The sequence below is a fragment of the Aedes aegypti genome, chromosome 3, assembly GCF_002204515.2.
Source record: "Aedes aegypti strain LVP_AGWG chromosome 3, AaegL5.0 Primary Assembly, whole genome shotgun sequence".
Lineage (NCBI taxonomy): Eukaryota > Metazoa > Arthropoda > Insecta > Diptera > Culicidae > Aedes > Aedes aegypti.
The window spans coordinates 147,854,931-147,876,412 of record NC_035109.1 but is presented as its reverse complement, the minus strand read 5'-3'; the positions used below and the strand labels follow the sequence as shown (position 1 = coordinate 147,876,412).

Here is a 21,482-nt window from a genome sequence, read left to right as displayed (position 1 = left end):
GCCCAAAATCAGCTAGAAGGAATTCCATTGGTTTGTTTACATTTGTGTTCGTTCAAATTTGAGTCCCTGGGGCGCCCAAAATCAGCTAGAAGGAATTCCATTCGTTTGTTTACATATGTGTTCGTTCAAATTTGAGTCCCTGGGGCGCCCAAAATCAGCTAGAAGGAATTCCATTGGTTTGTTTACATTTGTGTTCGTTCAAATTTGAGTCCCTGGGGTGCCCAAAATCAGCTAGAAGGAATTCCATTGGTTTGTTTTCATTTGTGGTCGTTCAAATTTGAGTCCCTGGGGCGCCCAAAATCAGCTAGAAGGAATTCCATTGGTTTGTTTACATTTGTGTTCGTTCAAATTTGAGTCCCTGGGGTGCCCTAAATCAGCTAGAAGGAATTCCATTGGTTTGTTTACATATGTGTTCGTTCAAATTTGAGTCCCTGGGGCGCCCAAAATCAGCTAGAAGGAATTCCATTGGTTTGTTTACATTTGTGTTCGTTCAAATTTGAGTCCCTGGGGTGCCCAAAATCAGCTAGAAGGAATTCCATTGGTTTGTTTACATTTGTGTTCGTTCAAATTTGAGTCCCTGGGGCGCCCAAAATCAGCTAGAAGGAATTCCATTCGTTTGTTTACATATGTGTTCGTTCAAATTTGAGTCCCTGGGGCGCCCAAAATCAGCTAGAAGGAATTCCATTCGTTTGTTTACATATGTGTTCGTTCAAATTTGAGTCCCTGGGGTGCCCAAAATCAGCTAGAAGGAATTCCATTGGTTTGTTTACATTTGTGTTCGTTCAAATTTGAGTCCCTGGGGCGCCCAAAATCAGCTAGAAGGAATTCCATTCGTTTGTTTACATTTGTGTTCGTTCAAATTTGAGTCCCTGGGGCGCCCAAAATCAGCTAGAAGGAATTCCATTGGTTTGTTTACATTTGTGTTCGTTCAAATTTGAGTCCCTGGGGTGCCCAAAATCAGCTAGAAGGAATTCCATTGGTTTGTTTTCATTTGTGGTCGTTCAAATTTGAGTCCCTGGGGCGCCCAAAATCAGCTAGAAGGAATTCCATTGGTTTGTTTACATTTGTGTTCGTTCAAATTTGAGTCCCTGGGGTGCCCTAAATCAGCTAGAAGGAATTCCATTGGTTTGTTTACATATGTGTTCGTTCAAATTTGAGTCCCTGGGGCGCCCAAAATCAGCTAGAAGGAATTCCATTCGTTTGTTTACATTTGTGTTCGTTCAAATTTGAGTCCCTGGGGTGCCCAAAATCAGCTAGAAGGAATTCCATTGGTTTGTTTACATTTGTGTTCGTTCAAATTTGAGTCCCTGGGGCGCCCAAAATCAGCTAGAAGGAATTCCATTCGTTTGTTTACATATGTGTTCGTTCAAATTTGAGTCCCTGGGGCGCCCAAAATCAGCTAGAAGGAATTCCATTGGTTTGTTTACATTTGTGTTCGTTCAAATTTGAGTCCCTGGGGTGCCCAAAATCAGCTAGAAGGAATTCCATTGGTTTGTTTTCATTTGTGGTCGTTCAAATTTGAGTCCCTGGGGCGCCCAAAATCAGCTAGAAGGAATTCCATTGGTTTGTTTACATTTGTGTTCGTTCAAATTTGAGTCCCTGGGGTGCCCAAAATCAGCTAGAAGGAATTCCATTCGTTTGTTTACATATGTGTTCGTTCAAATTTGAGTCCCTGGGGCGCCCAAAATCAGCTAGAAGGAATTCCATTTGTTTGTTTACATATGTGTTCGTTCAAATTTGAGTCCCTGGGGTGCCCTAAATCAGCTAGAAGGAATTCCATTGGTTTGTTTACATTTGTGTTCGTTCAAATTTGAGTCCCTGGGGCGCCCAAAATCAGCTAGAAGGAATTCCATTCGTTTGTTTACATATGTGTTCGTTCAAATTTGAGTCCCTGGGGTGCCCAAAATCAGCTAGAAGGAATTCCATTGGTTTGTTTACATTTGTGGTCGTTCAAATTTGAGTCCCTGGGGTGCCCTAAATCAGCTAGAAGGAATTCCATTGGTTTGTTTACATTTGTGTTCGTTCAAATTTGAGTCCCTGGGGCGCCCAAAATCAGCTAGAAGGAATTCCATTCGTTTGTTTACATTTGTGTTCGTTCAAATTTGAGTCCCTGGGGTGCCCAAAATCAGCTAGAAGGAATTCCATTGGTTTGTTTACATTTGTGTTCGTTCAAATTTGAGTCCCTGGGGCGCCCAAAATCAGCTAGAAGGAATTCCATAGGTTTGTTTACATTTGTGGTCGTTCAAATATGAGTTCCTGGGGCGCCCAAAATCAGCTAGAAGGAATTCCATTCGTTTGTTTACATTTGTGTTCGTTCAAATTTGAGTCCCTGGGGTGCCCAAAATCAGCTAGAAGGAATTCCATTGGTTTGTTTACATTTGTGTTCGTTCAAATTTGAGTCCCTGGGGCGCCCAAAATCAGCTAGAAGGAATTCCATAGGTTTGTTTACATTTGTGGTCGTTCAAATTTGAGTCCCTGGGGCGCCCAAAATCAGCTAGAAGGAATTCCATTGGTTTGTTTACATTTGTGTTCGTTCAAATTTGAGTCCCTGGGGTGCCCAAAATCAGCTAGAAGGAATTCCATTGGTTTGTTTTCATTTGTGGTCGTTCAAATTTGAGTCCCTGGGGGGCCCAAAATCAGCTAGAAGGAATTCCATTGGTTTGTTTTCATTTGTGGTCGTTCAAATTTGAGTCCCTGGGGCGCCCAAAATCAGCTAGAAGGAATTCCATTCGTTTGTTTACATATGTGTTCGTTCAAATTTGAGTCCCTGGGGCGCCCAAAATCAGCTAGAAGGAATTCCATTGGTTTGTTTTCATTTGTGGTCGTTCAAATTTGAGTCCCTGGGGCGCCCAAAATCAGCTAGAAGGAATTCCATTGGTTTGTTTACATTTGTGTTCGTTCAAATTTGAGTCCCTGGGGCGCCCAAAATCAGCTAGAAGGAATTCCATAGGTTTGTTTACATTTGTGGTCGTTCAAATTTGAGTCCCTGGGGCGCCCAAAATCAGCTAGAAGGAATTCCATTGGTTTGTTTACATTTGTGTTCGTTCAAATTTGAGTCCCTGGGGTGCCCAAAATCAGCTAGAAGGAATTCCATTGGTTTGTTTTCATTTGTGGTCGTTCAAATTTGAGTCCCTGGGGCGCCCAAAATCAGCTAGAAGGAATTCCATTGGTTTGTTTTCATTTGTGGTCGTTCAAATTTGAGTCCCTGGGGCGCCCAAAATCAGCTAGAAGGAATTCCATTCGTTTGTTTACATATGTGTTCGTTCAAATTTGAGTCCCTGGGGCGCCCAAAATCAGCTAGAAGGAATTCCATTGGTTTGTTTTCATTTGTGGTCGTTCAAATTTGAGTCCCTGGGGCGCCCAAAATCAGCTAGAAGGAATTCCATTCGTTTGTTTACATATGTGTTCGTTCAAATTTGAGTCCCTGGGGCGCCCAAAATCAGCTAGAAGGAATTCCATTGGTTTGTTTTCATTTGTGTTCGTTCAAATTTGAGTCCCTGGGGCGCCCAAAATCAGCTAGAAGGAATTCCATAGGTTTGTTTACATTTGTGGTCGTTCAAATATGAGTTCCTGGGGCGCCCAAAATCAGCTAGAAGGAATTCCATTCGTTTGTTTACATTTGTGTTCGTTCAAATTTGAGTCCCTGGGGTGCCCAAAATCAGCTAGAAGGAATTCCATTGGTTTGTTTTCATTTGTGGTCGTTCAAATTTGAGTCCCTGGGGTGCCCAAAATCAGCTAGAAGGAATTCCATTGGTTTGTTTACATTTGTGTTCGTTCAAATTTGAGTCCCTGGGGCGCCCAAAATCAGCTAGAAGGAATTCCATTCGTTTGTTTACATATGTGTTCGTTCAAATTTGAGTCCCTGGGGCGCCCAAAATCAGCTAGAAGGAATTCCATTGGTTTGTTTACATTTGTGTTCGTTCAAATTTGAGTCCCTGGGGTGCCCAAAATCAGCTAGAAGGAATTCCATTGGTTTGTTTTCATTTGTGGTCGTTCAAATTTGAGTCCCTGGGGCGCCCAAAATCAGCTAGAAGGAATTCCATTGGTTTGTTTACATTTGTGTTCGTTCAAATTTGAGTCCCTGGGGTGCCCAAAATCAGCTAGAAGGAATTCCATTCGTTTGTTTACATATGTGTTCGTTCAAATTTGAGTCCCTGGGGCGCCCAAAATCAGCTAGAAGGAATTCCATTTGTTTGTTTACATATGTGTTCGTTCAAATTTGAGTCCCTGGGGTGCCCTAAATCAGCTAGAAGGAATTCCATTGGTTTGTTTACATTTGTGTTCGTTCAAATTTGAGTCCCTGGGGCGCCCAAAATCAGCTAGAAGGAATTCCATTCGTTTGTTTACATATGTGTTCGTTCAAATTTGAGTCCCTGGGGTGCCCAAAATCAGCTAGAAGGAATTCCATTGGTTTGTTTACATTTGTGGTCGTTCAAATTTGAGTCCCTGGGGTGCCCTAAATCAGCTAGAAGGAATTCCATTGGTTTGTTTACATTTGTGTTCGTTCAAATTTGAGTCCCTGGGGCGCCCAAAATCAGCTAGAAGGAATTCCATTCGTTTGTTTACATTTGTGTTCGTTCAAATTTGAGTCCCTGGGGTGCCCAAAATCAGCTAGAAGGAATTCCATTGGTTTGTTTACATTTGTGTTCGTTCAAATTTGAGTCCCTGGGGCGCCCAAAATCAGCTAGAAGGAATTCCATAGGTTTGTTTACATTTGTGGTCGTTCAAATATGAGTTCCTGGGGCGCCCAAAATCAGCTAGAAGGAATTCCATTCGTTTGTTTACATTTGTGTTCGTTCAAATTTGAGTCCCTGGGGTGCCCAAAATCAGCTAGAAGGACTTCCATTGGTTTGTTTTCATTTGTGGTCGTTCAAATTTGAGTCCCTGGGGCGCCCAAAATCAGCTAGAAGGAATTCCATAGGTTTGTTTACATTTGTGTTCGTTCAAATTTGAGTCCCTGGGGCGCCCAAAATCAGCTAGAAGGAATTCCATTCGTTTGTTTACATGTGTGTTCGTTCAAATTTGAGTCCCTGGGGTGCCCAAAATCAGCTAGAAGGAATTCCATTGGTTTGTTTACATTTGTGTTCGTTCAAATTTGAGTCCCTGGGGCGCCCAAAATCAGCTAGAAGGAATTCCATAGGTTTGTTTACATTTGTGGTCGTTCAAATATGAGTTCCTGGGGCGCCCAAAATCAGCTAGAAGGAATACCATTCGTTTGTTTACATTTGTGTTCGTTCAAATTTGAGTCCCTGGGGCGCCCAAAATCAGCTAGAAGGAATTCCATTGGTTTGTTTACATTTGTGTTCGTTCAAATTTGAGTCCCTGGGGCGCCCAAAATCAGCTAGAAGGAATTACATAGGTTTGTTTACATTTGTGGTCGTTCAAATATGAGTTCCTGGGGCGCCCAAAATCAGCTAGAAGGAATTCCATTCGTTTGTTTACATTTGTGTTCGTTCAAATTTGAGTCCCTGGGGCGCCCAAAATCAGCTAGAAGGAATTCCATTGGTTTGTTTACATTTGTGTTCGTTCAAATTTGAGTCCCTGGGGCGCCCAAAATCAGCTAGAAGGAATTACATAGGTTTGTTTACATTTGTGGTCGTTCAAATATGAGTTCCTGGGGCGCCCAAAATCAGATAGAAGGACTTCCATTGGTTTGTTTTCATTTGTGGTCGTTCAAATTTGAGTCCCTGGGGCGCCCAAAATCAGCTAGAAGGTACCCCTTTGGTATGTTTACATTTGTAGGCGCTCGAATACGAGTCCCTGGGGCGCCAAAAATCAGCTAGAAGGAATTCCATTGGTTTGTTTACATTTGTGTTCGTTCAAATATGAGTCCCTGTGGCGCCCAAAATCAGCTAGAAGGAATTCCATTGGTTTGTTTACATTTGTGTTCGTTCAAATATCAGCTAGAAGGAATTCCATTGGTTTGTTTACATTTGTGTTCGTTCAAATTTGAGTCCCTGGGGTGCCCTAAATCAGCTAGAAGGAATTCCATTGGTTTGTTTACATTTGTGTTCGTTCAAATTTGAGTCCCTGGGGTGCCCAAAATCAGCTAGAAGGAATTCCATAGGTTTGTTTACATTTGTGTTCGTTCAAATTTGAGTCCCTGGGGCGCCCAAAATCAGCTAGAAGGAATTCCATTCGTTTGTTTACATATGTGTTCGTTCAAATTTGAGTCCCTGGGGCGCCCAAAATCAGCTAGAAGGAATTCCATTCGTTTGTTTACATTTGTGTTCGTTCAAATTTGAGTCCCTGGGGTGCCCAAAATCAGCTAGAAGGAATTCCATTGGTTTGTTTACATTTGTGTTCGTTCAAATTTGAGTCCCTGGGGCGCCCAAAATCAGCTAGAAGGAATTCCATAGGTTTGTTTACATTTGTGGTCGTTCAAATATGAGTTCCTGGGGCGCCCAAAATCAGCTAGAAGGAATTCCATTCGTTTGTTTACATATGTGTTCGTTCAAATTTGAGTCCCTGGGGCGCCCAAAATCAGCTAGAAGGAATTCCATTCGTTTGTTTACATTTGTGTTCGTTCAAATTTGAGTCCCTGGGGTGCCCAAAATCAGCTAGAAGGAATTCCATTCGTTTGTTTACATTTGTGTTCGTTCAAATTTGAGTCCCTGGGGTGCCCAAAATCAGCTAGAAGGACTTCCATTGGTTTGTTTTCATTTGTGGTCGTTCAAATTTGAGTCCCTGGGGCGCCCAAAATCAGCTAGAAGGAATTCCATTGGTTTGTTTACATTTGTGTTCGTTCAAATTTGAGTCCCTGGGGCGCCCAAAATCAGCTAGAAGGAATTCCATTCGTTTGTTTACATATGTGTTCGTTCAAATTTGAGTCCCTGGGGCGCCCAAAATCAGCTAGAAGGAATTCCATTCGTTTGTTTACATTTGTGTTCGTTCAAATTTGAGTCCCTGGGGTGCCCAAAATCAGCTAGAAGGAATTCCATTGGTTTGTTTACATTTGTGTTCGTTCAAATTTGAGTCCCTGGGGCGCCCAAAATCAGCTAGAAGGAATTCCATAGGTTTGTTTACATTTGTGGTCGTTCAAATATGAGTTCCTGGGGCGCCCAAAATCAGCTAGAAGGAATTCCATTCGTTTGTTTACATTTGTGTTCGTTCAAATTTGAGTCCCTGGGGTGCCCAAAATCAGCTAGAAGGACTTCCATTGGTTTGTTTTCATTTGTGGTCGTTCAAATTTGAGTCCCTGGGGCGCCCAAAATCAGCTAGAAGGAATTCCATTGGTTTGTTTACATTTGTGTTCGTTCAAATTTGAGTCCCTGGGGCGCCCAAAATCAGCTAGAAGGAATTCCATTCGTTTGTTTACATATGTGTTCGTTCAAATTTGAGTCCCTGGGGCGCCCAAAATCAGCTAGAAGGAATTCCATTCGTTTGTTTACATTTGTGTTCGTTCAAATTTGAGTCCCTGGGGTGCCCAAAATCAGCTAGAAGGAATTCCATTGGTTTGTTTACATTTGTGTTCGTTCAAATTTGAGTCCCTGGGGCGCCCAAAATCAGCTAGAAGGAATTCCATAGGTTTGTTTACATTTGTGGTCGTTCAAATATGAGTTCCTGGGGCGCCCAAAATCAGCTAGAAGGAATTCCATTGGTTTGTTTTCATTTGTGGTCGTTCAACCCGCATAAACCGGAACAATACAGCCACTGTTTCAGAAACTCTCCGCAACTGTTAACAACAATTTGTAAACAGTTTCGTATAACACCCAAAGCAACAATAAACCAACCGTACCGTAAACAATTTTGACAGTTTGGCAAATTGTAATTGAACAAATAACAATGTGGGGAATAGGCGGTTAAGTTATGTCACCATTTAAAAACGCCGATTTTTGCGAACAAAATTTTTCAATGATAGTATGTGAAACGGTCGATATATTATCCATGTTTTACCCAATTCACCGTATTGCAAACTGTAGTGAAATTGTTGACCAATAAAGATGACATAAAACTTGTAATGTATGTATAATGACAAATAAACGGTGTGTTATGGTTTTTTCAACCCTTTACTATACTGTAATGATGTGCTTGTACCTTATGTATTCTAAACGCACTTCTTGCAAATATTTCTCAATAAAAAATTAACACCATGTTATATTTTTTTCTTTTATTGCATAGCGTAGTGATTCTAGATGCTATGAATTTATTCTATCAAAGCTAAGTTCAGAACACTGATTTTCTTCTTAAATGGCCACATCGTTTCACCCGGCTGCTCTATTAGACATCGTTCCTCTGTGGATCCTTGAAAGTGTCGTCCATAATGATAGGTTCTATTGGAAGTAACGAAACAAATACAGAATACGAGAATATCATATAGTTAAAAACTCTTACCGATCAGGTACACGACGGCAATTCCTGCATTCTATTGAACATCTCCGGTAAAATTTCCATAGGTGCTGGACAGATTGAGGAATGTTTTTCGAGGAGCGAGGAGCGTTTTGTTTTCACAAGGATACTCGATCCTTGTAACATCGGCACTGTCCGGATGGTTGTTGTTGCTCGTTATCGTTAACACCTTCATCGTCAGTGGTTTACTATCAAACCGATCCATTCGGCATACAACACTGATTTGAGAGTATCTTCCAACTGATGTTTTACTCTAATTGGCACTGCCCGGAACAAAAATGCAATAAACAAGCGTTTACAATAAATTGCGACTAGTTTTTATCCGAAGAAACGGGAACAAAATTGGCAGATTTTTTTTTCTTTTTTCACTTGCAAAATAAACACAACAACCTGCACGCTAGGAAAATTTAACACAAAGGGTAGTCTAAGTTTTTATATTGCGTTAAACATATTTTTACAAAACTTATTCAACAAATGTTTATAATGTTAATTTTTCGATTCAGGAAAGTATTGGAAGCTATAAATTCAGACCTTATATTAAAAAAAACTGAAACTTTTCATCATGGGTTTGTAATTTATACACAGCTTTCGTGTTGTTTATTTTTTAAACGTGTTCAATTTGCAGTGACTCACGAATACCGTTTGCAAAACTGTTAAAAATCAGTTATATATTGTGATACCAATTATCTCCCCAAAACGTTGCCACAATATCTGAACACTTCAATATATTGTTACAGTTTGCTATAGGTTATTCATACCATTCTATATAGTATAAGTATGTAACTCTCATATTGTTCGACATATTGAAAACTGTTCATGAAATGTTAACCTTTACCGCTACAAGATGTTTATTGTTTGAAATGTATGACGAACTGTAATTTTCTATGCGGGAAATTTGAGTCCCTGGGGCGCCCAAAATCAGCTAGAAGGAATTCCATTGGTTTGTTTACATTTGTGTTCGTTCAAATTTGAGTCCCTGGGGTGCCCTAAATCAGCTAGAAGGAATTCCATTGGTTTGTTTACATTTGTGTTCGTTCAAATTTGAGTCCCTGGGGTGCCCAAAATCAGCTAGAAGGAATTCCATAGGTTTGTTTACATTTTTGTTCGTTCAAATTTGAGTCCCTGGGGCGCCCAAAATCAGCTAGAAGGAATTCCATTCGTTTGTTTACATATGTGTTCGTTCAAATTTGAGTCCCTGGGGCGCCCAAAATCAGCTAGAAGGAATTCCATTCGTTTGTTTACATTTGTGTTCGTTCAAATTTGAGTCCCTGGGGCGCCCAAAATCAGCTAGAAGGAATTCCATTCGTTTGTTTTACATTTGTGTTCGTTCAAATTTGAGTCCCTGGGGTGCCCAAAATCAGCTAGAAGGACTTCCATTGGTTTGTTTTCATTTGTGGTCGTTCAAATTTGAGTCCCTGGGGCGCCCAAAATCAGCTAGAAGGAATTCCATTGGTTTGTTTACATATGTGTTCGTTCAAATTTGAGTCCCTGGGGCGCCCAAAATCAGCTAGAAGGAATTCCATTCGTTTGTTTACATATGTGTTCGTTCAAATTTGAGTCCCTGGGGCGCCCAAAATCAGCTAGAAGGAATTCCATTCGTTTGTTTACATTTGTGTTCGTTCAAATTTGAGTCCCTGGGGCGCCCAAAATCAGCTAGAAGGAATTCCATTCGTTTGTTTACATTTGTGTTCGTTCAAATTTGAGTCCCTGGGGTGCCCAAAATCAGCTAGAAGGACTTCCATTGGTTTGTTTTCATTTGTGGTCGTTCAAATTTGAGTCCCTGGGGCGCCCAAAATCAGCTAGAAGGAATTCCATAGGTTTGTTTACATTTGTGTTCGTTCAAATTTGAGTCCCTGGGGCGCCCAAAATCAGCTAGAAGGAATTCCATTCGTTTGTTTACATATGTGTTCGTTCAAATTTGAGTCCCTGGGGCGCCCAAAATCAGCTAGAAGGAATTCCATTCGTTTGTTTACATTTGTGTTCCGCCCAAAATCAGCTAGAAGGAATTCCATAGGTTTGTTTACATTTGTGGTCGTTCAAATATGAGTTCCTGGGGCGCCCAAAATCAGCTAGAAGGAATTCCATTCGTTTGTTTACATTTGTGTTCGTTCAAATTTGAGTCCCTGGGGTGCCCAAAATCAGCTAGAAGGAATTCCATTGGTTTGTTTACATTTGTGTTCGTTCAAATTTGAGTCCCTGGGGCGCCCAAAATCAGCTAGAAGGAATTCCATAGGTTTGTTTACATTTGTGGTCGTTCAAATATGAGTTCCTGGGGCGCCCAAAATCAGCTAGAAGGAATTCCATTCGTTTGTTTACATTTGTGTTCGTTCAAATTTGAGTCCCTGGGGTGCCCAAAATCAGCTAGAAGGACTTCCATTGGTTTGTTTTCATTTGTGGTCGTTCAAATTTGAGTCCCTGGGGCGCCCAAAATCAGCTAGAAGGAATTCCATTGGTTTGTTTACATTTGTGTTCGTTCAAATATCAGCTAGAAGGAATTCCATTGGTTTGTTTACATGTGTGTTCGTTCAATATGAGTCCCTGGGGCACCCAAAATCAGCTAGAAGGAATTCCATTCGTTTGTTTACATTTGTGTTCGTTCAAATTTGAGTCCCTGGGGTGCCCAAAATCAGCTAGAAGGAATTCCATTGGTTTGTTTACATTTGTGTTCGTTCAAATATCAGCTAGAAGGAATTCCATTGGTTTGTTTACATTTGTGTTCGTTCAAATTTGAGTCCCTGGGGCGCCCAAAATCAGCTAGAAGGAATTCCATAGGTTTGTTTACATTTGTGGTCGTTCAAATATGAGTTCCTGGGGCGCCCAAAATCAGCTAGAAGGAATTCCATTGGTTTGTTTACATTTGTGTTCGTTCAAATTTGAGTCCCTGGGGCGCCCAAAATCAGCTAGAAGGAATTCCATAGGTTTGTTTACATATGTGGTCGTTCAAATATGAGTTCCTGCGGCGCCCAAAATCAGCTAGAAGGAATTCCATTGGTTTGTTTACATTTGTGTTCGTTCAAATTTGAGTCCCTGGGGAGCCAAAAATCAGCTAGAAGGAATTCTATTGGTTTGTTTACATTTGTGGTCTTTCAAATTGGAGTCCCTGGGGCGCCCAAAATCAGCTAGAAGGAATTCCATTGGTTTGTTTACATATGTGGTCTTTCAAATATGAGTTCCTGGGGCGCCCAAAATCAGCTAGAAGGAATTCCATTGGTTTGTTTACATTTGTGTTCGTTCAAATTTGAGTCCCTGGGGCGCCCAAAATCAGCTAGAAGGAATTCCATAGGTTTGTTTACATTTGTGGTCGTTCAAATTTGAGTCCTGGGGCGCCAAAAATCAGCTAGAAGGAATTCCATAGGTTTGTTTACATTTGTGGTCGTTCAAATTTGAGTCCCTGGGGCGCCCAAAATCAGCTAGAAGGAATTCCATTCGTTTGTTTACATATGTGTTCGCTCAAATATCAGCTAGAAGGAATTCCATTGGTTTGTTTACATTTGTGTTCGTTCAAATATGAGTCCCTGGGGCGCCCAAAATCAGCTAGAAGGAATTCCATAGGTTTGTTTACATTTGTGGTCGTTCAAATATGAGTTCCTGGGGCGCCCAAAATCAGCTAGAAGGAATTCCATTGGTTTGTTTACATTTGTGTTCGTTCAAATTTGAGTCCCTGGGGCGCCCAAAATCAGCTAGAAGGAATTCCATAGGTTTGTTTACATTTGTGGTCGTTCAAATATGAGTTCCTGCGGCGCCCAAAATCAGCTAGAAGGAATTCCATTGGTTTGTTTACATTTGTGTTCGTTCAAATATCAGCTAGAAGGAATTCCATTGGTTTGTTTACATTTGTGTTCGTTCAAATATGAGTCCCTGGGGCGCCCAAAATCAGCTAGAAGGAATTCCATAGGTTTGTTTACATTTGTGGTCGTTCAAATATGAGTTCCTGGGGCGCCCAAAATCAGCTAGAAGGAATTCCATTGGTTTGTTTACATTTGTGTTCGTTCAAATTTGAGTCCCTGGGGTGCCCAAAATCAGCTAGAAGGAATTCCATTGGTTTGTTTACATTTGTGTTCGTTCAAATATCAGCTAGAAGGAATTCCATTGGTTTGTTTACATTTGTGTTCGTTCAAATATGAGTCCCTGGGGCGCCCAAAATCAGCTAAAAGGAATTCCATAGGTTTGTTTACATTTGTGGTCGTTCAAATTTGAGTCCCTGGGGCGCCCAAAATCAGCTAGAAGGAATTCCATTCGTTTGTTTACATATGTGTTCGCTCAAATTTGAGTCCCTGGGGTGCCAAAAATCAGCTAGAAGGAATTCCATTGGTTTGTTTACATTTGTGGTCGTTCAAATTTGAGTCCCTGGGGTGCCTAAAATCAGCTAGAAGGTATTCCATTGGTTTGTTTACATTTGTGGTCGTTCAAATTTGAGTCCCTGGGGTGCCCAAAATCAGCTAGAAGGAATTCCATTGGTTTGTTTTACATTTGTGTTCGTTCAAATTTGAGTCCCTGGGGTGCCCAAAATCAGCTAGAAGGAATTCCATTGGTTTGTTTACATTTGTGTTCGTTCAAATATCAGCTAGAAGGAATTCCATTGGTTTGTTTACATTTGTGTTCGTTCAAATATGAGTCCCTGGGGCGCCCAAAATCAGCTAGAAGGAATTCCATAGGTTTGTTTACATTTGTGGTCGTTCAAATATGAGTTCCTGGGGCGCCCAAAATCAGCTAGAAGGAATTCCATTGGTTTGTTTACATTTGTGTTCGTTCAAATTTGAGTCCCTGGGGCGCCCAAAATCAGCTAGAAGGACTTCCATTGGTTTGTTTTCATTTGTGGTCGTTCAAATTTGAGTCCCTGGGGCGCCCAAAATCAGCTAGAAGGAATTCCATTGGTTTGTTTACATTTGTGTTCGTTCAAATATCAGCTAGAAGGAATTCCATTGGTTTGTTTACATGTGTGTTCGTTCAAATATGAGTTCCTGGGGCGCCCAAAATCAGCTAGAAGGAATTCCATTCGTTTGTTTACATTTGTGGTCGTTCAAATTTGAGTCCCTGGGGCGCCCAAAATCAGCTAAAAGGAATTCCATAGGTTTGTTTACATTTGTGGTCGTTCAAATTTGAGTCCCTGGGGCGCCCAAAATCAGCTAGAAGGAATTCCATTCGTTTGTTTACATATGTGTTCGCTCAAATTTGAGTCCCTGGGGTGCCAAAAATCAGCTAGAAGGAATTCCATTGGTTTGTTTACATTTGTGGTCGTTCAAATTTGAGTCCCTGGGGTGCCTAAAATCAGCTAGAAGGTATTCCATTGGTTTGTTTACATTTGTGGTCGTTCAAATTTGAGTCCCTGGGGTGCCCAAAATCAGCTAGAAGGAATTCCATTGGTTTGTTTACATTTGTGTTCGTTCAAATTTGAGTCCCTGGGGTGCCCAAAATCAGCTAGAAGGAATTCCATTGGTTTGTTTACATTTGTGTTCGTTCAAATATCAGCTAGAAGGAATTCCATTGGTTTGTTTACATTTGTGTTCGTTCAAATATGAGTCCCTGGGGCGCCCAAAATCAGCTAGAAGGAATTCCATAGGTTTGTTTACATTTGTGGTCGTTCAAATATGAGTTCCTGGGGCGCCCAAAATCAGCTAGAAGGAATTCCATTGGTTTGTTTACATTTGTGTTCGTTCAAATTTGAGTCCCTGGGGCGCCCAAAATCAGCTAGAAGGACTTCCATTGGTTTGTTTTCATTTGTGGTCGTTCAAATTTGAGTCCCTGGGGCGCCCAAAATCAGCTAGAAGGAATTCCATTGGTTTGTTTACATTTGTGTTCGTTCAAATATCAGCTAGAAGGAATTCCATTGGTTTGTTTACATGTGTGTTCGTTCAAATATGAGTTCCTGGGGCGCCCAAAATCAGCTAGAAGGAATTCCATTCGTTTGTTTACATTTGTGTTCGTTCAAATTTGAGTCCCTGGGGTGCCCAAAATCAGCTAGAAGGACTTCCATTGGTTTGTTTTCATTTGTGGTCGTTCAAATTTGAGTCCCTGGGGCGCCCAAATCAGCTAGAAGGAATTCCATTGGTTTGTTTACATTTGTGTTCGTTCAAATATCAGCTAGAAGGAATTCCATTGGTTTGTTTACATGTGTGTTCGTTCAAATATGAGTCCCTGGGGCACCCAAAATCAGCTAGAAGGAATTCCATTCGTTTGTTTACATTTGTGTTCGTTCAAATTTGAGTCCCTGGGGTGCCCAAAATCAGCTAGAAGGAATTCCATTGGTTTGTTTACATTTGTGTTCGTTCAAATATCAGCTAGAAGGAATTCCATTGGTTTGTTTACATTTGTGTTCGTTCAAATTTGAGTCCCTGGGGCGCCCAAAATCAGCTAGAAGGAATTCCATAGGTTTGTTTACATTTGTGGTCGTTCAAATATGAGTTCCTGGGGCGCCCAAAATCAGCTAGAAGGAATTCCATTGGTTTGTTTACATTTGTGTTCGTTCAAATTTGAGTCCCTGGGGCGCCCAAAATCAGCTAGAAGGAATTCCATAGGTTTGTTTACATATGTGGTCGTTCAAATATGAGTTCCTGCGGCGCCCAAAATCAGCTAGAAGGAATTCCATTGGTTTGTTTACATTTGTGTTCGTTCAAATTTGAGTCCCTGGGGCGCCAAAAATCAGCTAGAAGGAATTCCATTGGTTTGTTTACATTTGTGGTCTTTCAAATTGGAGTCCCTGGGGCGCCCAAAATCAGCTAGAAGGAATTCCATTGGTTTGTTTACATATGTGGTCTTTCAAATATGAGTTCCTGGGGCGCCCAAAATCAGCTAGAAGGAATTCCATTGGTTTGTTTACATTTGTGTTCGTTCAAATTTGAGTCCCTGGGGCGCCCAAAATCAGCTAGAAGGAATTCCATAGGTTTGTTTACATTTGTGGTCGTTCAAATTTGAGTCCCTGGGGCGCCAAAAATCAGCTAGAAGGAATTCCATAGGTTTGTTTACATTTGTGGTCGTTCAAATTTGAGTCCCTGGGGCGCCCAAAATCAGCTAGAAGGAATTCCATTCGTTTGTTTACATATGTGTTCGCTCAAATTTGAGTCCCTGGGGTGCCAAAAATCAGCTAGAAGGAATTCCATTGGTTTGTTTAACATTTGTGGTCGTTCAAATTTGAGTCCCCTGGGGTGCCTAAAAATCAGCTAGAAGGTATTCCATTGGTTTGTTTACATTTGTGGTCGTTCAAATTTGAAGTCCCTGGGGTGCCCAAAATCAGCTAGAAGGAATTCCATTGGTTTGTTTACATTTGTGTTCGTTCAAATATCAGCTAGAAGGAATTCCATTGGTTTTGTTTACATTTGTGTTCGTTCAAATATTGAGTCCCTGGGGCGCCCAAAATCAGCTTAGAGGAATTCCATAGGTTTGTTTACATTGTGGTCGTTCAAATATGAGTTCCTGGGGCGCCCAAAATCAGCTAGAAGGAATTCCATTGGTTTGTTTACATTTGTGTTCGTTCAAATTTGAGTCCCTGGGGCGCCCAAAATCAGCTAGAAGGAATTCCATAGGTTTGTTTACATTTGTGTTCGTTCAAATATGAGTCCCTGGGGCGCCCAAATCAGCTAGAAGGAATTCCATAGGTTTGTTTACATTTGTGGTCGTTCAAATTTGAGTCCCTGGGGTGCCTAAAATCAGCTAGAAGGTATTCCATTGGTTTGTTTACATTTGTGGTCGTTCAAATTTGAGTCCCTGGGGTGCCCAAAATCAGCTAGAAGGAATTCCATTGGTTTGTTTACATTTGTGTTCGTTCAAATATCAGCTAGAAGGAATTCCATTGGTTTGTTTACATTTGTGTTCGTTCAAATATGAGTCCCTGGGGCGCCCAAATCAGCTAGAAGGAATTCCATAGGTTTGTTTACATTTGTGGTCGTTCAAATATGAGTTCCTGGGGGCGCCCAAAATCAGCTAGAAGGAATTCCATTGGTTTGTTTACATTTGTGTTCGTTCAAATTTGAGTCCCTGGGGCGCCCAAAATCAGCTAGAAGGAATTCCATAGGTTTGTTTACATTTGTGTTCGTTCAAATTTGAGTCCCTGGGGCGCCAAAAATCAGCTAGAAGGAATTCCATTGGTTTGTTTACATTTGTGGGTTTTCAAATTTAGAAGTTCCTGGGGTGCCTAAAATCAGCTAGAAGGAATTCCATTGGTTTGCTTATACAATATGTGGTCGTTTCAAATATGAGTCCTGGGGGCGCCCAAAATCAGCTAGAAGGAAATCCATTGGTTTGTTTACATTTTGTGTTCGTTCAAAATTGATCCCGGGGGCCCTAAATCAGCTAGAAGAATTCCCAATCGGTTTGTTTACATTTGTGTTCGTTCAAATATGAAGTCCCATGGGGCGCCCAAAATCAGCTAGAAGGACATTCCATAGGATTGTTTACATTTGTGGTCGTTCAAATTGGAGTCCTGGGGCGCCCAAAATCAGCTAGAAGGAATTCCATTGGTTTGTTTACATATGTGGTCTTTCAAATATGAGTTCCCTGGGGCGCCCAAAATCAGCTAGAAGGAATTCCATTGGTTGTTTACATTTGGTGTTCGTTCAAATTTGAGTCCCTGGGGCGCCAAAAATCAGCTAGAAGGAATTCCATTGGTTTGTTTACATTTGTGGTCTTTCAAATTGGAGTCCCTGGGGCGCCCAAAATCAGCTAGAAGGAATTCCATTGGTTTGTTTACATATGTGGTCTTTCAAATATGAGTTCCTGGGGCGCCCAAAATCAGCTAGAAGGAATTCCATTGGTTTGTTTACATTTGTGGTCGTTCAAATTTGAGTCCCTGGGGCGCCAAAAATCAGCTAGAAGGAATTCCATAGGTTTGTTTACATTTGTGGTCGTTCAAATTTGAGTCCCCTGGGGCGCCCAAAATCAGCTAGAAGGAATTCCATTCGTTTGTTTACATATGTGTTCGCTCAAATTTGAGTCCCTGGGGTGCCAAAAATCAGCTAGAAGGAATTCCATTGGGTTTGTTTACATTTGTGGTCGTTTCAAATTTGAGTCCCTGGGGTGCCCAAAATCAGCTAGAAGGAATTCCATTGGTTTGTTTACATTTGTGTTCGTTCAATATCAGCTAGAAGGAATTCCATTGGTTTGTTTACATTTGTGTTCGTTCAAATATGAGTCCCTGGGGCGCCCAAAATCAGCTAGAAGGAATTCCATAGGTTTGTTTACATTTGTGGTCGTTCAAATATGAGTTCCTGGGGCGCCCAAAATCAGCTAAAAGGAATTTCATTGGTTTGTTTACATTTGTGTTCGTTCAAATTTGAGTCCCTGGGGCGCCCAAAATCAGCTAGAAGGAATTCCATAGGTTTGTTTACATTTGTGGTCGTTCAAATATGAGTTCCTGCGGCGCCAAAAATCAGCTAGAAGGAATTCCATTGGTTTGTTTACATTTGTGGTCTTTCAAATTGGGAGTCCCTGGGGCGCCCAAAATCAGCTAGAAGGAATTCCATTCGTTTGTTTACATTTGTGTCCGTTCAATTTGAGTCCCTGGGGTGCCCAAAATCAGCTAGAAGGAATTCCATAGGTTTGTTTACATTTGTGGTCGTTCAAATTTGAGTCCCTGGGGCGCCAAAAATCAGCTAGAAGGAATTCCATAGGTTTGTTTACATTTGTGGTCGTTCAAATTTGAGTCCCTGGGGTGCCCAAAATCAGCTAGAAGGAATTCCATTGGTTTGTTTACATTGTGTTCGTTCAAATATCAGCTAGAAGGAATTCCATTGGTTTGTTTACATTTGTGTTCGTTCAAATTGAGTCCCTGGGGCGCCCAAAATCAGCTAGAAGGAATTCCATTGGTTTGTTTACATTTGTGGTCGTTCAAATTGAGTCCCTGGGGCGCCCAAAATCAGCTAGAAGGAATTCCATTGGTTTGTTTACATTTGTGTTCGTTCAAATTTGAGTCCCTGGGGCGCCCAAAATCAGCTAGAAAGGAATTCCATTGGTTTGTTTACATTTGTGGTCGTTCAAATTTGAGTCCCTGGGGCGCCCAAAATCAGCTAGAAGGAATTCCATTGGTTTGTTTACATTTGTGTTCGTTCAAATATGAGTCCCCTGGCGGCCAAATAGCTAGAAAATTCCATAGGTTTGTTTCCATTTGTGGTCTTTCAAATTGAGTCCCTGGGGCGCCCAAAATCAGCTAGAAGGAATTCCATTCGTTTGTTTACATTTGTGTTCGTTCAATTTGAGTCCCTGGGGTGCCCAAAAATCAGCTAGAAGGAATTCCATAGGTTTGTTTACATTTGTGGTCGTTCAAATTTGAGTCCCTGGGGCGCCCAAAATCAGCTAGAAGGAATTCCATTCGTTTGTTTACATTTGTGTTCGTTCAATTTGAGTCCCTGGGGCGCCAAAAATCAGCTAGAAGGAATTCCATAGGTTTGTTTACATTTGTGTCGTTCAAATTTGAGTCCCTGGGGCGCCCAAAATCAGCTAGAAGGAATTCCATTCGTTTGTTTACATTTGTGTTCGTTCAAATTTGAGTCCCTGGGGTGCCCAAAATCAGCTAGAAGGAATTCCATTCGTTTGTTTACATATGTGTTCGTTAAAATTTTAGTCCCTGGGGTGCCCAATATCAGCTAGAAGGTACCCCCTTTGGTATGTTTACATTTGTGGGCGCTCGAATACGAGTCCCTGGGGCGCCCAAAAATCAGCTAGAAGGAATTCCATTGGTTTGTTTACATATGTGTTCGTTCAAATTTGAGTCCCTGGGGCGCCCAAAATCAGCTAGAAGGAATTCCATTGGTTTGTTTACATATGTGGTCGTTCAAATATGAGTTCCTGGGGCTCCCAAAATCAGCTAGAAGGAATTCCATTGGTTTGTTTACATTTGTGTTCGTTCAAATTTGAGTCCCTGGGGCGCCCAAAATCAGCTAGAAGAATTCCATTCGTTTGTTTACATTTGTGTTCGTTCAATTTCAGTCCCTGGGGTGCCCAAAATCAGCTAGAAGGAATTTCCATAGGTTTGTTTTACATTTGTTGGTCGTTCAAATTTTGAGTCCCTGGGGCGCCAAAAATCAGCTAGAAGGAATTCCATTCGTTTGTTTACATTTGTGTTCGTTCAATTTGAGTCCCTGGGGTGCCCAAAATCAGCTAGAAGGAATTCCATAGGTTTGTTTTACATATGTGGTCGTTCAAATTTGAGTCCCTGGGGCGCCAAAAAATCAGCTAGAAGGAATTCCATTGGTTTGTTTACATTTGTGGGCGCTCGAATACGAGTCCCTGGGGCGCCAAAAATCAGCTAGAAGGAATTCCATTGTTTTGTTTACATATGTATTCGTTCAAATTTGAGTCCCTGGGGCGCCCAAAATCAGCTAGAAGGAATTCCATTGGTTTTGTTTACATTTGTGGTCGTTCAATATGAGTTCCTGGGGCGCCCAAAATCAGCTAGAAGGAATTCCATAGGTTTGTTTACATATGTGTTCGTTCAAATATGGTCCCTGGGGCGCCAAAAATCAGCTAGAAGGAATTCCATTCGTTTGTTTACATTTGTTTTCGTTTAAATTTGAGTCCCTGGGGTGCCCCAAAATCAGCTAGAAGGAATTCCATTGGTTTGTTTACATTTGTGTTCGTTCAAATTTGAGTCCCTGGGGTGCCCAAAATCAGCTAGAAGGAATTCCATTGGTTTGTTTACATTTGTGTTCGTTCAAATTTGAGTCCCTGGGGCGCCCAAAATCAGCTAGAAGGAATTCCATAGGTTTGTTTACATATGTGGTCGTTCAAATATGAGTTCCTGGGGCGCCCAAAATCAGCTAGAAGGAATTCCATTGGTTTGTTTACATTTGTGTTCGTTCAAATATCAGCTAGAAGGAATTCCATTGGTTTGTTTACATTTGTGTTCGTTCAAATATGAGTCCCTGGGGCGCCCAAAATCAGCTAGAAGGAATTCCATAGGTTTGTTTACATTTGTGGTCGTTCAAATATGAGTTCCTGGGGCGCCCAAAATCAGCTAGAAGGAATTCCATTGGTTTGTTTACATTTGTGTTCGTTCAAATTTGAGTCCCTGGGGCGCCCAAAATCAGCTAGAAGGAATTCCATTCGTTTGTTTACATTTGTGTTCGTTCAATTTGAGTCCCTGGGGTGCCCAAAATCAGCTAGAAGGAATTCCATAGGTTTGTTTACATATGTGGTGTTCAAATTTGAGTCCCTGGGGCGCCAAAAATCAGCTAGAAGGAATTCCATTGGTTTGTTTACATTTGTGGGCGCTCGGAATACGAGTCCCTGGGGCGCCAAAAAATCAGCTAGAAGGAATTCCATTGTTTTGTTTACATATGTATTCGTTCAAATTTGAGTCCCTGGGGCGCCCAAAATCAGCTAGAAGGAATTCCATTGGTTTGTTTACATTGTGGTCGTTCAAATATGAGTTCCTGGGGCACCCAAAATCAGCTAGAAGGAATTCCATAGGTTTGTTTACATATGTGTTCGTTCAAATATGAGTCCCTGGGGCGCCAAAAATCAGCTAGAAGGAATTCCATTCGTTTGTTTACATTTGTTTTCGTTTAAATTTGAGTCCCTGGGGTGCCCCAAAATCAGCTAGAAGGAATTCCATTGGTTTGTTTACATTTGTGTTCGTTCAAATTTGAGTCCCTGGGGTGCCCAAAATCAGCTAGAAGGAATTCCATTGGTTTGTTTACATTTGTGTTCGTTCAAATTTGAGTCCCTGGGGCGCCCAAAATCAGCTAGAAGGAATTCCATAGGTTTGTTTACATATGTGGTCGTTCAAATATGAGTTCCTGGGGCGCCCAAAATCAGCTAGAAGGAATTCCATTGGTTTGTTTACATTTGTGTTCGTTCAAATTTGAGTCCCTGGGGTGCCCAAAATCAGCTAGAAGGAATTCCATTGGTTTGTTTACATATGTGTTCGTTCAAATTTGAGTCCCTGGGGTGCCCAAAATCAGCTAGAAGGAATTCCATTGGTTTGTTTACATTTGTGTTCGTTCAAATTTGAGTCCCTGGGGCGCCCAAAATCAGCTAGAAGGAATTCCATAGGTTTGTTTACATATGTGGTCGTTCAAATATGAGTTCCTGGGGCGCCCAAAATCAGCTAGAAGGAATTCCATTGGTTTGTTTACATTTGTGTTCGTTCAAATTTGAGTCCCTGGGGTGCCCAAAATCAGCTAGAAGGAATTCCATTGGTT

At 41.3% G+C, this 21,482-nt stretch overlaps 1 protein-coding gene and 1 long non-coding RNA gene across 8 annotated transcripts in view; one reads left to right on the top strand and one right to left on the bottom strand.

The window, feature by feature from the left end:
* LOC110679431 overlaps positions 1 to 21,482 on the top strand; it is a 493,829-nt gene that overhangs the window by 263,436 nt on the left and 208,911 nt on the right. The window lies entirely within an intron of this gene.
* LOC110679432 lies at positions 8,185 to 8,950 on the bottom strand. Its single transcript, XR_002502484.1, has 2 exons — positions 8,335 to 8,950; positions 8,185 to 8,273 (listed from the first exon to the last, which is right to left on the bottom strand). It is a non-coding gene; the product is annotated as an uncharacterized LOC110679432 (long non-coding RNA).